This window comes from Molothrus ater, chromosome 5, assembly GCF_012460135.2.
Source record: "Molothrus ater isolate BHLD 08-10-18 breed brown headed cowbird chromosome 5, BPBGC_Mater_1.1, whole genome shotgun sequence".
In the NCBI taxonomy this organism is placed as follows: domain Eukaryota; kingdom Metazoa; phylum Chordata; class Aves; order Passeriformes; family Icteridae; genus Molothrus; species Molothrus ater.
The window spans coordinates 18,628,881-18,641,035 of NC_050482.2; the positions used below are offsets into that span (position 1 = coordinate 18,628,881).

Here is a 12,155-nt window from a genome sequence, read left to right on the forward strand (position 1 = left end):
TAGGTATACTGTAATACTCAACAGTAAATACATCTGACTTAAGAAGGAAGTTACAGTCTCAAACACAGACTGGATACCCTACAAATACAATTTAGTGCACACAAAATCGAAACTGGTAGTACTCAGGCCGAATTTCATGCAAATTTAGCGTGAATAACTTAAATGCCCCAGAGGCCAAAGCAGTGTTTTGTTTCTCCAAAATTCATGTTTGCAAATGTTCTATAAATACTCCGGATGAAGACCAGAGTTCTGCATAGCAAATTCATGACCCACAGCTGGTTTGCTTTTCCTACGCAATTATCAGCTGGCACTTCTCCGTCCTACCCCCTTCCCAGTATCCTGTAGATCGATAGGAATGAGGACCAAGATGAAAATTTGAAGCGCAAACTAAGACAAGTTTCCATTCAATGACCACAAAGATACTGCACTAACTGCACACAAAATTATTTTAATGCACTTCTGTTAGCACTGTCCTGCCCTCACAGACTGCGGGATATAAACCAGGAAAGTTATCCACAGCTCTCATCTCCTAGAATTGCATCAGCTACTTGGGAAGGAAATCACCAGCAGACGTTTTTCCTTCCCATAACAGAAGTAATTGAGATAGCTGTTTCTGTGAAATACGTGATATGAGGCAAAAATAAAATTAAAAAAAGCTATTTATCAAGGTGTAGGATAGCTAAAACTAACACGAAAGGTACAGTACCATATACTTCTAAATTACAATCTCTGCCCTAGTTACCTTCCTCCTCTTCAAATAAACTGTCTTTAGTCCCTGGATTCCTGCTCAATGGATTAGGGAATTCCACTGTCAATGGCACTTTCATGTAGACCATTAAAAAGAGAAAGACACAGGAATACTCTTTAGTCCTAGACAATGAGGGACGATAAGCAAACAGTGCTTACACGCACACTGGGTGGACACCACCCGCCGCTCCAGCCGCGCAGCGGGAGCGATTCCCCGGGGCACGGCCCGGAGCGGGCCCTCACGGAGCCCAGCGAACGTGCGCGGGCACGGCCAAGACACGCGGGACCACCAGAGCCGTTCTCTCCCGGCCCGATGGAAAAGCCCAGCGCCGCCAGATCCCGCGGCCATCCCGGAATCCAGCCTCCCGCGCACGGCTCTGCCCACGCCCCCGGGCCCGCCCCCGCCGGTGCCGCGCCAACACTTCCTGCCCACGCCCAGGGAGCTCCAACGCGCTCCCTCCCCTGCCGCCGATGGTTCCTGCCCGGCGCGGCGCTCCCCCCTCCCGGCCCCCAGCAGGATGGTTCCTGCCCGGGCCCATCATCTCCAGCCCTTCCCAACAGTCACTCCCTCCCCGCCGCGAAAATACTCGGCCCACAAATATGGCGGCTGACAAAACAGCTCCAGCGGCGCCCTCCCTCCCTCCCCCAGACCGCCGCGCTCGCCTCGCCTCTCCGCCCGCCCGCCGCTGCCCTCCCCCGCAGGCGGCCGTGCCCAGTCCGCCCTGCTCCTTCCCCCATACCGCTCTCCCGTCCAGCCGCGGCGGGACCCGCCGGCTCCCGGCCCCGCAACCCCCGCCCGCCCGTCCCCGCCGCCCACCCGGCCGTACTCACGCTGTGGGAGCCGCCGAGGAGCGGCTGACAGACCTCCCGCTCCGCCGCTGCGGCCGACGCTCGGCCGGGTTAATGGCGGAGGCCCCGCCGGTGCTGCCGCCTGGCCCCGCGTCCGGCAGCCGCGGGCGGCCGAGCGGGCGCTACGAGGGCCGCGCTGCCCGCGGCGGTCACCCGGCGCTGGGTGCGGGGCTGCTGCTGCCGCCGGGCGCGGCGCATTCGTGAGGCGCGGCGCGCGTCGCCGTCCGGCTGCGGGCTCGGCGCTCGGCTCCCGGGGCTGAGCGGCTCCCCTCCCCCCGCGGCACAAACAATGCGGCTTCACCACAGCGCTGCGCCGACGGGGGGGAGGAGGAGAGGCGGGCGGGGAGGGAGGGAGCGAGCGAGCGAGGGAAGGGACGTGAGGGCGCCAGGCACCGCCCAGCCCCGCCGCTCCCGCCGCCGCGGGGCGGGGCCTGCGCGCCGCCGCTCCCCGCGCCCCCGGCCGGCACCGGCCGCGCTCGGGGCGGGAACGCGCTGGCCCCGCGACCGCCGCGCGACCGCCCGGACCGGCTGGGCCCGAGCCCGAACGCGAACTCGAACCCGCCGTGCGTCCCCGGTACAACGTTCGAACGGCCCAGCGCGGGCGCCAGGGAACGGATGGAGGCGGGACACGGCTCGTTACAAAACCAAGGCTAAAAAGTTGAAGCGACTGGTATTTATTATCTCTTTGGGGGGAAGTGGAAGCTCAAGATTCCTTACGTAGAAAATGTGCTTGAAAGCCAGCTCTTTCGTGGTCTCTGGGTCAAGCTGCTGTTTGTAGATCAACTGATAATAGCCTTACATTTTGACAGAGAAAAAGGTTATTTTTGGCTTCCCCTGTGAAGGACACCCTTTGTTAGGTATTATTTTTAGACAGCCATTACAGCCATATTCGAGAGCTGAAGGATTTTACTGCAATACATTTCTGCAAGGCAGCTGCACCCACATACTTAGAAAACAATGTTTTAGCTGGCCCAGCCTTACACAAACACTTGCCTGTGCTGATCATCCAGAACAAGTCCTGCATATAGTAAAAAGCAATTGATTGAGAGTAGGTGTGATTCTTTTTACCCATCAGTATTTCACATCCACTCAGCTAAATTGCTGCAAAACAACTTACCAATTCATTGTTATGTTTTCTCTAGCAGTAAGAGGATTCTTTGCCTCAAAAACCAGTTAATCCTACAATAAATATATGACTAGGGAATCAGAAAGAGATACACCTGTTATTGCTTGTAGAAAGTTAATTAAGGTCCAGAGAGTTTAAGCAACTAGGCTGGAGAAATCTTGTAGAATATGAAAAGTACTTTCCAAATTCTTTTTTCCTTATCAGGGACCATTTAGCACACTGACCTCTGAACAAAACACAAGCTATTAAAGCAGCTAACACTCATGCAGTCTGCTCAGTGTAGAATAGATCCTTAGGCTCAGACACAGAAAGTATCTTCAACTTCCAACACAAGAAAGTTTGTACAAACTATGGAGGCCATCTAGTCATTTGTGTACTTGCCTGTGAAGAACTACTCTCCAGTTAAATTGTTTTAGTGATCCTGCCACCAGTCTCAGAAGTCTTACAACATGCTGATATAAGTTCGCGTTGTTGCACTGGAATACGACCTGTGATAGAAATGTATTGAAGAGCAAGTATCATACCATACCATACCATGTACATTACTGTGCAGAGTATAAAAATGAATAGAAATAACATCAAAAAAACATGATAAGATTATGATAAGGAAATATTTTGGTTTATCTTTTGAGGGGTAATTTATGTAGATCTACTGTGCAGTTGTACAAATACTTTTTAAGTGGAGACAAGTTTTCCACAGAAATCTTGATGGTGTCAGTATTCTAATGTGTCTGATACACAGCAACTCTGGCTTTTTTCCAGTTTTTTTTTCTGCCAGGTGGGCTACAGCATTCCATAGTCCCTGGACATCCCTTTGATAACATGGTATCCCTTATTGGTATTTGCATCATTTAACCAATTTTCTATAATTTAAACTCATGCTTCTAGATTCTTCCAATTACTCTCAGTAAGAAGGTGGTGTGTGGAGTTTTCACTCTGGAGCATCCAGGCTAGGACACAGACCTCATGTCATTCCTTCATATGGTATTTCAGAGTAACAGCACAAAGATCAGGGCACGCTCACAAAAAGCTCTGTATTTGGAGTCTTAGACTTCTAAATCATTTCTCATTGACCTTATGACAGGCTACCAGAGCAGGATGCTCAGCCTCTCCATTTTAAGTATTAGCACATTAGCCCGTGTAGAACAGCATGTAGTACTGTCTGGGGCATCTGACCAGTCCTCAGCACACACACCTATAACCTCAAAGATCTGTTACCTTCCTCTTTTCCACCTCACAAGCGAGACATGGTTACTTAAAAGAATACAATTCTACTAGCATACGGTTCAATTTCAAACCAAAAATAAGAAGCCCTCTGATCCCTAGTTTGATGGCAACAGACCCCTCAGCACCTTTTTTCACATCAGTTCAGCATGTGCAAGGGGCTTCAGTCCCAGTCCTTCAGAATCCTCACACCCCTACCTGGCAGCATCAAACTGTTAAACAAATTACCAATGCTGACTCACTCTACATGGAAAACTTCACAGAAAGAGGATCTTCTGCCTACCAGATTTCACCTCCACTAGTTGTCAAATTTTCAGCAGAATCACTGCAAGAAAGATCACGTAAAGAAACATAATCACTATTTATCTGCCTCGGCATCCTCCTCTATTTTCTCGTAGAATCAAACTTCATGAGACACATTTCTGTATTTCTAAAGTGTATCAGCTTTGTTTCACAGATTAATAAAAGTTAACTCAAGACTTGCTGCAGCAGTAAATACTGGCAGAGATACTGACCTACTTTGGATGCAACTTTGTATCCCTCTCAGGGCCTGGACAGCTGGCTGCTGAAGGGACAAGAAAGAATCGCAACTCACTCCTCACTCCTTAGAGCCTACAACAATCTGTATTTCAAGAAAGGTTTTGGACTGCCATAGCAGACACATGTGGGTCTTCTTCCTATCATGATGACAAATCTGCCTAATCTTGCATGTGATACTTCTGTATGATGCCTTAAAGTAATGTATCACCAGTAAATTTTCAAGTTTGGCTTCTCCATCATACAATTTACACCTTCACACTCATCTATGAGATACAACATTGCCATGGTCCTCTCATCCTGCATGGAAGTGCTTTTAGATCTCACTTACTTCATCAGCCATGGTATGTGGCACTGGTAGAATACTTGCAGGCATGACTTCACAAGTTCACAAAAGAAAGGCTGTTCCCAAACCTCACAGAAGCCAGAACAGCATTCACCGTGGAAAAGATTGTAACCTTATCAATAGACATTTTACAGCAGCGTGCTCACATCATTTCAGCTGTTTATTTTCAGTCTGTGGGGTGGTGGTGCAGGATCACTCTGCATCTTCGGAGTGATCTTTGCAAATTTTTGCATTCACAGAAAAATACACATTATCACTGCTCCATCTCCTAGTTATCACTGGTATCTTGTAAGAAAGACTGGTATATCATACTAGACTAAATGGGATATATGGTTCCAAGTCCTGGATGACCATCCTGGAATGAAGATCAAATTTTTTGCTTCAAATATATAAAAGAAGTGTTGGTCCATTTCACTCCTACTTGTTTACTGAATATTCCTTGTTTTCTAGTTAGGAAGAATTGTCTGGATTTTCCTTCTCACTCCTCTGATGTGGAAGTTTTAGCTGTATTATGACAAAAGGGGAAATAAAATAATATTGGGGTATATAGTGTTCACCAACTGCTATGGAATCAAGGACTTTTTGTTTCTTACAGCCTCAGTAACTCTTACTTCCTGCACATACCACCTTTTCCATTCTCACAGCCAAAGCAGTTCTTTGTTTCTTAATTGCCAAGACCCTTTAGTCTGACCCTTCAGAACAGCTCATGTCGATCCAAACAAACAGTCTTCACCAAAACACAAGTTTAAAAATACACTGGGAGCTGTGTCAGTGCCTTTTATGGTACTGATGAAGGTCCAGAGACCTTTTATCCTCAGAGCTCCACCAGAAGTCACGCTTGATCAGGGTGCTTGCTAAGAAAAACCTCTGTAAGCTGCATCTGCTAAGCAGTCCTATGGAATGTTATCTATAGATAAGCTTGAAGATCATTTGACAGCATGGTCTTCATAGTAAAGCCGCTATGCAAAGGCCCTCACCCCATTTCCATTTAAGCATTTGTTGGAACTACTGCTTGGGGTCACCTACTGCAAGAAGAGGTATGTATCCTGTCCCTTGCTGACCGAGAGATACACCAAGCACTTTGCTGAGATATGCAATTGACAGGGAAACCTACTGCCTGCTTTACTTATCCACTATCTTGAATCCTTTAACATCATGTACCTTCAGGATTTTGCAGTTTTAAGGTGATCTCTACAGGATGTGCTCATAACTGTTGCATGGTGGAAGGTGAGGATTGAGCTCACTCCTCTGGACGCTGCAAAGATGCAAAACCAAACTTCACGATTAGGATATACATGAAAACATACGTAAGCTATGCTTCAATAATAGAAAACAAAATCTGCATCCAAATTACAACATGCTGCAACACAAGCACAGAGCTTGCCCATGTACTGACCTGTAGGTCTGCCAAACAGCAAAACTATCATCTACTATTTTTGAGACTATTTTATCAAGAACAAACCCTTGGAACAGAATTATTGACACTCATGTATGATGATATTGCTGTTTCCAAAAGAGTAGACAGAGCCATAATCAAGAGAATAATATTCCCCTTCTTTTCCATCATTGTCTCTTCAGTATCAATTATTCAATTCCTAGTGTTTACAGTTTGGCACCTTTATTATGTTCTGCATAGTAACTCCCCCTGCAAAGGTCTTTGTGGGAAGCTGTTCCTGCCACAGGATAACTACCATCAGAACAACCCCTTCATAAACAAGTCACCAATTTTTTGTTTAGCTCCCAGGAGCGCCTCCCTGCATGATCAGATGAAAATGATTACGAGCACAAGAGAGCAGCAGTAAAGTAAATCCAGGATTTGGGAGTGCCTCTTCAGCATCCCCAGTTATTAGCCATCATTAGTTTAGCTTACAAAAGCAGCTGCATATTTAGAAGTGGAGTTTGTCAATTCACACAGCATAGCTAACTGAGCCAAGTTAGGGTAAAGACAACGTCAGTGGTAATGGGTATGATTCAAAAAACAAAACAGTAATTGCTATGCAAAAAGTTCTAAAAATATCATACTTGCACAGCAAAGAAATCCAAAACAGCATAGCTGATCTACATTGGATTTTGACCTCTTTCTTCACAAGACACACTGAGGAAACCTGAGTAGCAGACACAAGACAGAATTTACAGAAAGATAACACAAAAAAAGGACCTATTTGAACTGAACAATTTTGTCAAATGCAGCCATAGCAAAGGGAAAACAAAGTGTGCTCCATACCTGTATCTGATACACAATGATTTTTGAGAAATACGATTTCTTTTAGTTTCTGTGGTTGTTCTCCTGATCAGGTTTGGATTTCATAAGATACCTGAGTTTGTGATAAACAAAGTAGCTTATTAAGATAGCATAACCCAAGTAAATAATATTATGCAAATTCATTGCTACTGTCTCTCTTTCCTACTTCCTTTCCTCTGCACTGGAAAGCATTCTCTACACAGCACTCATCCAAGCAAAAACAAGTTGCTCATTGCCTTCATAATTTTTAATTATACATAAAGTTTATTTTATTTGTTGAAATCATTAGAGTGACTTCCCTTTTCTCAATTTCCTTGGTGTCAGTTTAAAAACCTGCAAATGTAATATGAGATGTGAGGGAAGTTCTTTTCCTAGTTAGCTCACTCACAAACATGTATCTAAGAAACAATCTCCAATGTTTACAATGAGCTAATACTTCAGCCTTAGTATGATTAAGTTAAAATTCAATTAGTAATGAGACCCAAATCCAGTCTTAATTACTTTACTATCTCTTCCTCATTCATTCTAGAGGACAAACCTGGTCTGCAGGTGATTAAGATGGTTTGCAATGGAGGAAGTTAAACTGTTAGAATCCCTAGTCATTTGTCCACGATGACAAAATCCAAAAATAGATGGGCTAATTCAGAATTAAAATTTGCCTCCTCGTTTATATGGGGAAGGACTACAAGAAGGTGACATCAAAATCTGGGAAGGAAAAATAAAGTGAAAAATAAGTCAGAAGTAAGGACTCAACACATGACATCCACAAAAAAGCCTGAACCACAAGAGCAACCAACATGGCCTGTAGCTTTCCTCTGTACAGAGAAACCCAACTACTGTGTACCATTTAACAAGAAGAAATGAACCCTACACAACTTTGTTTGTCCCAGACTTGCTAGTGCCTCAGCAAAGGCCTAATAAAGAGAACTTCCAAACTCATGTATATGTAAATCAGTTCTGATACTGATGGCTTCATCAGGTAGACAAAATCTCCATAGGCCCAATAGGAATGCTAGATTAGGAACTTCAAACTGACCTCTCCTGAAAGACATACTCCAGCACCATGCTCACTCCACATAAAGGGCAAGTATGAGTAAATCCTGTCAACATGCTATTATATGCTCAACTCCAAGTCAAAAGTCAGTGACCTACACCTCTGATGTGCTACACAGTGAGGATCATACAGATTAAACAGTTGTGTTTGTAACAAAATAGGTAATTAATATAAATCCACAAGGGTATCATGGTTTTGGCAGTGAATGCTTGCTCCTAACTACTGTGTGATTGCTCATTCCTTCTTCTCTGAGCACTCACCTGGACACCTTGGATCTGATGAGTAGAGCCAAGTAGCCACTGAAATAAATGGGAAGGTATGCTAAATATAAGTACTTTCCTATGTTGTAAGTTCTTAGAAATCACACCCCTGTGACAGATACTAAATTGGACATCCAAATTTAGTACTTCTGACCTCTATTTTAAGGTTTTGATCATTAAGCTGACATTGCCTGGATGGGTTCCTAGAAGAGGCTGGAGTCTACAGAAGAAGGAAAGGAGATCATTTTATTAAATGTATTACCTCGGTGCACACAAAAATCTGAAATTCTTTCTGCTTTATTCTACAGGAATTCTTTCTACTTTATTTTACTGTTATCTCTTAATGTAGTTTTAGTCTCCATGACTTCAAATGGAAAATGCATCATTGATGTAGAAGTTACTAGAGGTGAAACCAAATGTTTGAGTGAAAATAAGCATACCAGAGCAGGTTTGGAGATAAATATTAAGTGCTCAATTTTGCTAAAACAAGGTAACACTACTAACTACACTGTTATTATCAACATTTAGTGTTTCCAAATGAATACAAATGTAGAAAGACAGAACTACATCAATTTATCACTGCAGTAACAACATTATGTTTACTGCCAAGAAAGAAATGGAATGAAGGAAGTAATAAAATTAGATTAAGATGAACAGCCTGATGACTGGAGAGACCCTGGGACCACAACACACAATACTCTGTCTGCAACACTAAACATCTACATTTGGCTAATAACATAATATTGAAATAGGTGTATTGAAGGTATACTTTAAGTTCTGTCACAGTAGGATAGGATATAAGAATTTAATTTAGTTTCCAACATGTCTTAGGCTCTTGCTATAGCCTCCCTGAGAGCCTTCCAAGTTCAAGGCATACCCCAGTACTGAGAATGACAGAGAGATGGTTACTTACAGCTACGTAAGTGATGTTTCTTTCTTCTCTGAACCTCTAATAGCTTTTTTCCAGAGAACCCGAACAATTTCCTCGGAAGCATGGTCTCCTAGCTTTCTGCTATTCTACAAAACATAATGGAGAGCCAGATACTTGCACTTTGCTCCAGGGACTGGAGTGAGAAATTACTTCTTTACATTCATTTAATATCATATCACTTTTAATTCATGCCAGGTTCAGTTAACCATGCAAATAAAGATGTTTATTCACAATATCTGAAACAGATAACAAGATTGTAAATGCATAAGGGGAGGAAAAATCAAAGAAAAAAATTACTCTTCTGAAGTTAAATAATGGAAGTTTTGGGTTCTTCCTGTCAGGATGCCTTGCAGATTTTCCTAATTATCTGTCTTCCTAAATTACTATGTTCTTTTACATACTTACACCTCAGACTGCAACCTTTATGGAAAATCTGTATCTTTAGACTATCACTACACCAGTGCTGCTACATTCACCACCAGCCGGCAGTCTGGAGCCTTCTCTAGGAATTGCAGTTACTTACTCGTTCTTTTGCCTGTCACCAGATCACCACCTCTGTTTTATTCATCACCTCTGTTTTATTCATTGGTTGGTTGTGAGAAGATGTTCTGGATCCAGCTTTGCTCAGATTTTTAAGACCCGATTTCTTGAGTTTCCAGTGTATTTTTGTGAAACAACAAGAACAGAAAAATACCAGTTATTTCACTCAATCTGTGATATACACCTGTAGATTATATACAGAATCACTGATTGGCTCTCAAGCCACCTAAAATACAATTTAAAGAAATAATTAACTTTGATTAATCTCAGCTTCCCTAACCCTTAAGGAAATTTTAAGAATAGGACGTATGAAAAAATGAAGAGATATAGAGAGGTGAATACAGAAAGGGCAACATGCGGTGCAGAAGTGCAAAATTAATTTCCAGTCTTTTTCAACTTACTGTAAAATTTTCAACTATGAATTGTGAAATTCTCCAAAATCACAGCTGTTAAAAAAGGCAGTTAACAAAGCCACATACTCTGATATTTAACCTTTCCATATGGTGATAAGCATAACTATGTCATTCCAACTGTTGCAGTTTTATAGTTCTCTAAAAGATGCTTTTTGAGGTGACGTGTTTCAATACTAACAGTTGTTGCTATCATCACTGTCGTAATTTCCTGTCAACAGACTGGTGATAGAGACTTCTCAACTAAGCTCTCACACCTCTGTTACTGTGTCTAGCTGGCAGATCTAGCCAAGATCAAACTTCATGTTTGAGCAGTTCTATTCGCATAACTGCACTTTGTAGCAGTGGAAACTGAGCAAGTCCAAGAAACCTCAAATCGCTTTGGCCTCAGTCATCTATAAAAACTAATACATATGCTATATATATATATATATATATATAAAATATTGTCTGAATATACATATATATACACACTAATACAGTTGAACTCTACCAATAAAAAGAAAATGTAAATTAAAAAGTAACAAGGAACAAAGGACTGCCTGCACACAGCTTAACAACTATTTTGTTGAGAGTTTGAATAGTGTATGAATAAATTAAAAAAAGCAACTTGACATGAGATTTACAAAGAAGTATTAACCACAACAGACCATTTACTGTATGTTGACTGGCAGAATACATTTAGAAAATCACACCAGTACTTAAGTACAAACCATACACCGAATATAGCAGAATGTTGAATAGGTCCACTATTTCAAATCAAAAGGTATCAACTGATCTCTTCATATACTGCCATATATTCCAACCAAAACACTCTTTACTGAATCTGTTCAAATTAGAAAGAAAGAAAGAAAAAAGAAAATTAACTGATGAAAATAACTCAGATCAAAAAGCAAGGACTTGCTTAAGCACTGTCTCTCTAAACACTGTCTTAATCTAAAATTTAACATTGTTTTCAAACCTGTAAAGTGGTAAAGGTGGGAAACAAAGGATAAGCAATTACCTCTTGTAGCCTTACCAACACTTAAGGCAAAGAAAGTGAAATCTACGACTGCCACTGGGAATTTGACAACAAATGTCACAATCACAGCAGATTATATCTCACACAGCTCTCCGAAGAAATGACATACATCAAAAGGACCAACAAACCACCCTTCTTCACTCCTCCTGAAAAGCCTGGATCACTCGGCCCATTGATAACCTCAACTAATGTTTTGCAATCGGAGAAGAAAAACACCGACCTATAACCGAATACCGGAACTGGAGGAGCTTTATCCAGAACAGGACTTTAAGCATATAGCTGGCAGTGTTTCCCTGAACCGGCGCAGTGCATTCTCTTCAGCCCTGATCATCCTTGCCTAAGATGCTCAGGTGAGACTCGAGCGCCACACCAAGGGCCCCTCCCGAGGCAGACTCCGTACATCAAAGCAGCGCTCAGAACCAAACCCGTTGGGCCTTAGACCACGCATACCCATCAAGGTGGGTTCAACTGCGGATACGAACAATGGAGGCTAAATTCCTGACAGGGCGAGGGCTGCGCTCGGAACAGCGTGTCCGTGTCCTTCCCCGCTCCAGTGGAGCGATGCCCAGGAAAGCCTCTCCGCGACCTGCCCATGGGGAATGCGCAGCGCCCGGCCGCGGCCCCGCGGGGAAGGCGCGGCAGAGGCCCTGGAGGCATCGCTGGGCCTGAAGCACCGCAGGAACCACCCCCACCCCGACCCCGGCCCGCCGCCCGCAGAGCCACCACCCTCAGCCGCCCCAGGAACGAAGCGGAGTGCAGCGACCAGTAGCCGCACCCTCGCGGAGAAGGCCGGTGTCGGGCCCCGGCCCGCCTGGGGCACCGCCAGGACGCGGATGCGAGGGGACCCGGCGCCCCCAGACCAGAGCGC

General features: G+C 43.9%; 1 protein-coding gene across 19 annotated transcripts in view; it reads right to left on the reverse strand.

Moving 5' to 3' along the window:
• BRD1 (bromodomain containing 1) overlaps positions 1 to 12,130 on the reverse strand; it is a 68,808-nt gene extending 56,678 nt beyond the window's left edge. For 4 of the 19 annotated variants that reach the window (XM_036401758.1, XM_036401756.1, XM_036401755.1 and 1 more), the window contains exons 1-3: positions 9,840 to 11,952; positions 9,299 to 9,402; positions 3,104 to 8,605 (exon numbers count right to left, since the gene is read on the reverse strand). The gene's annotated coding sequence lies outside the window, so the exon portion shown is untranslated. Of the gene's footprint in view, positions 1 to 1,578; positions 1,903 to 3,103; positions 8,606 to 9,298; positions 9,403 to 9,839; positions 11,953 to 12,062 lie in introns of those variants that run through there. The other 15 variants (XM_036401746.1, XM_036401748.1, XM_054514780.1 and 12 more) reach the window with 15 other exon arrangements.
• Between the last annotated feature and the right edge of the window lie 25 nt (positions 12,131 to 12,155).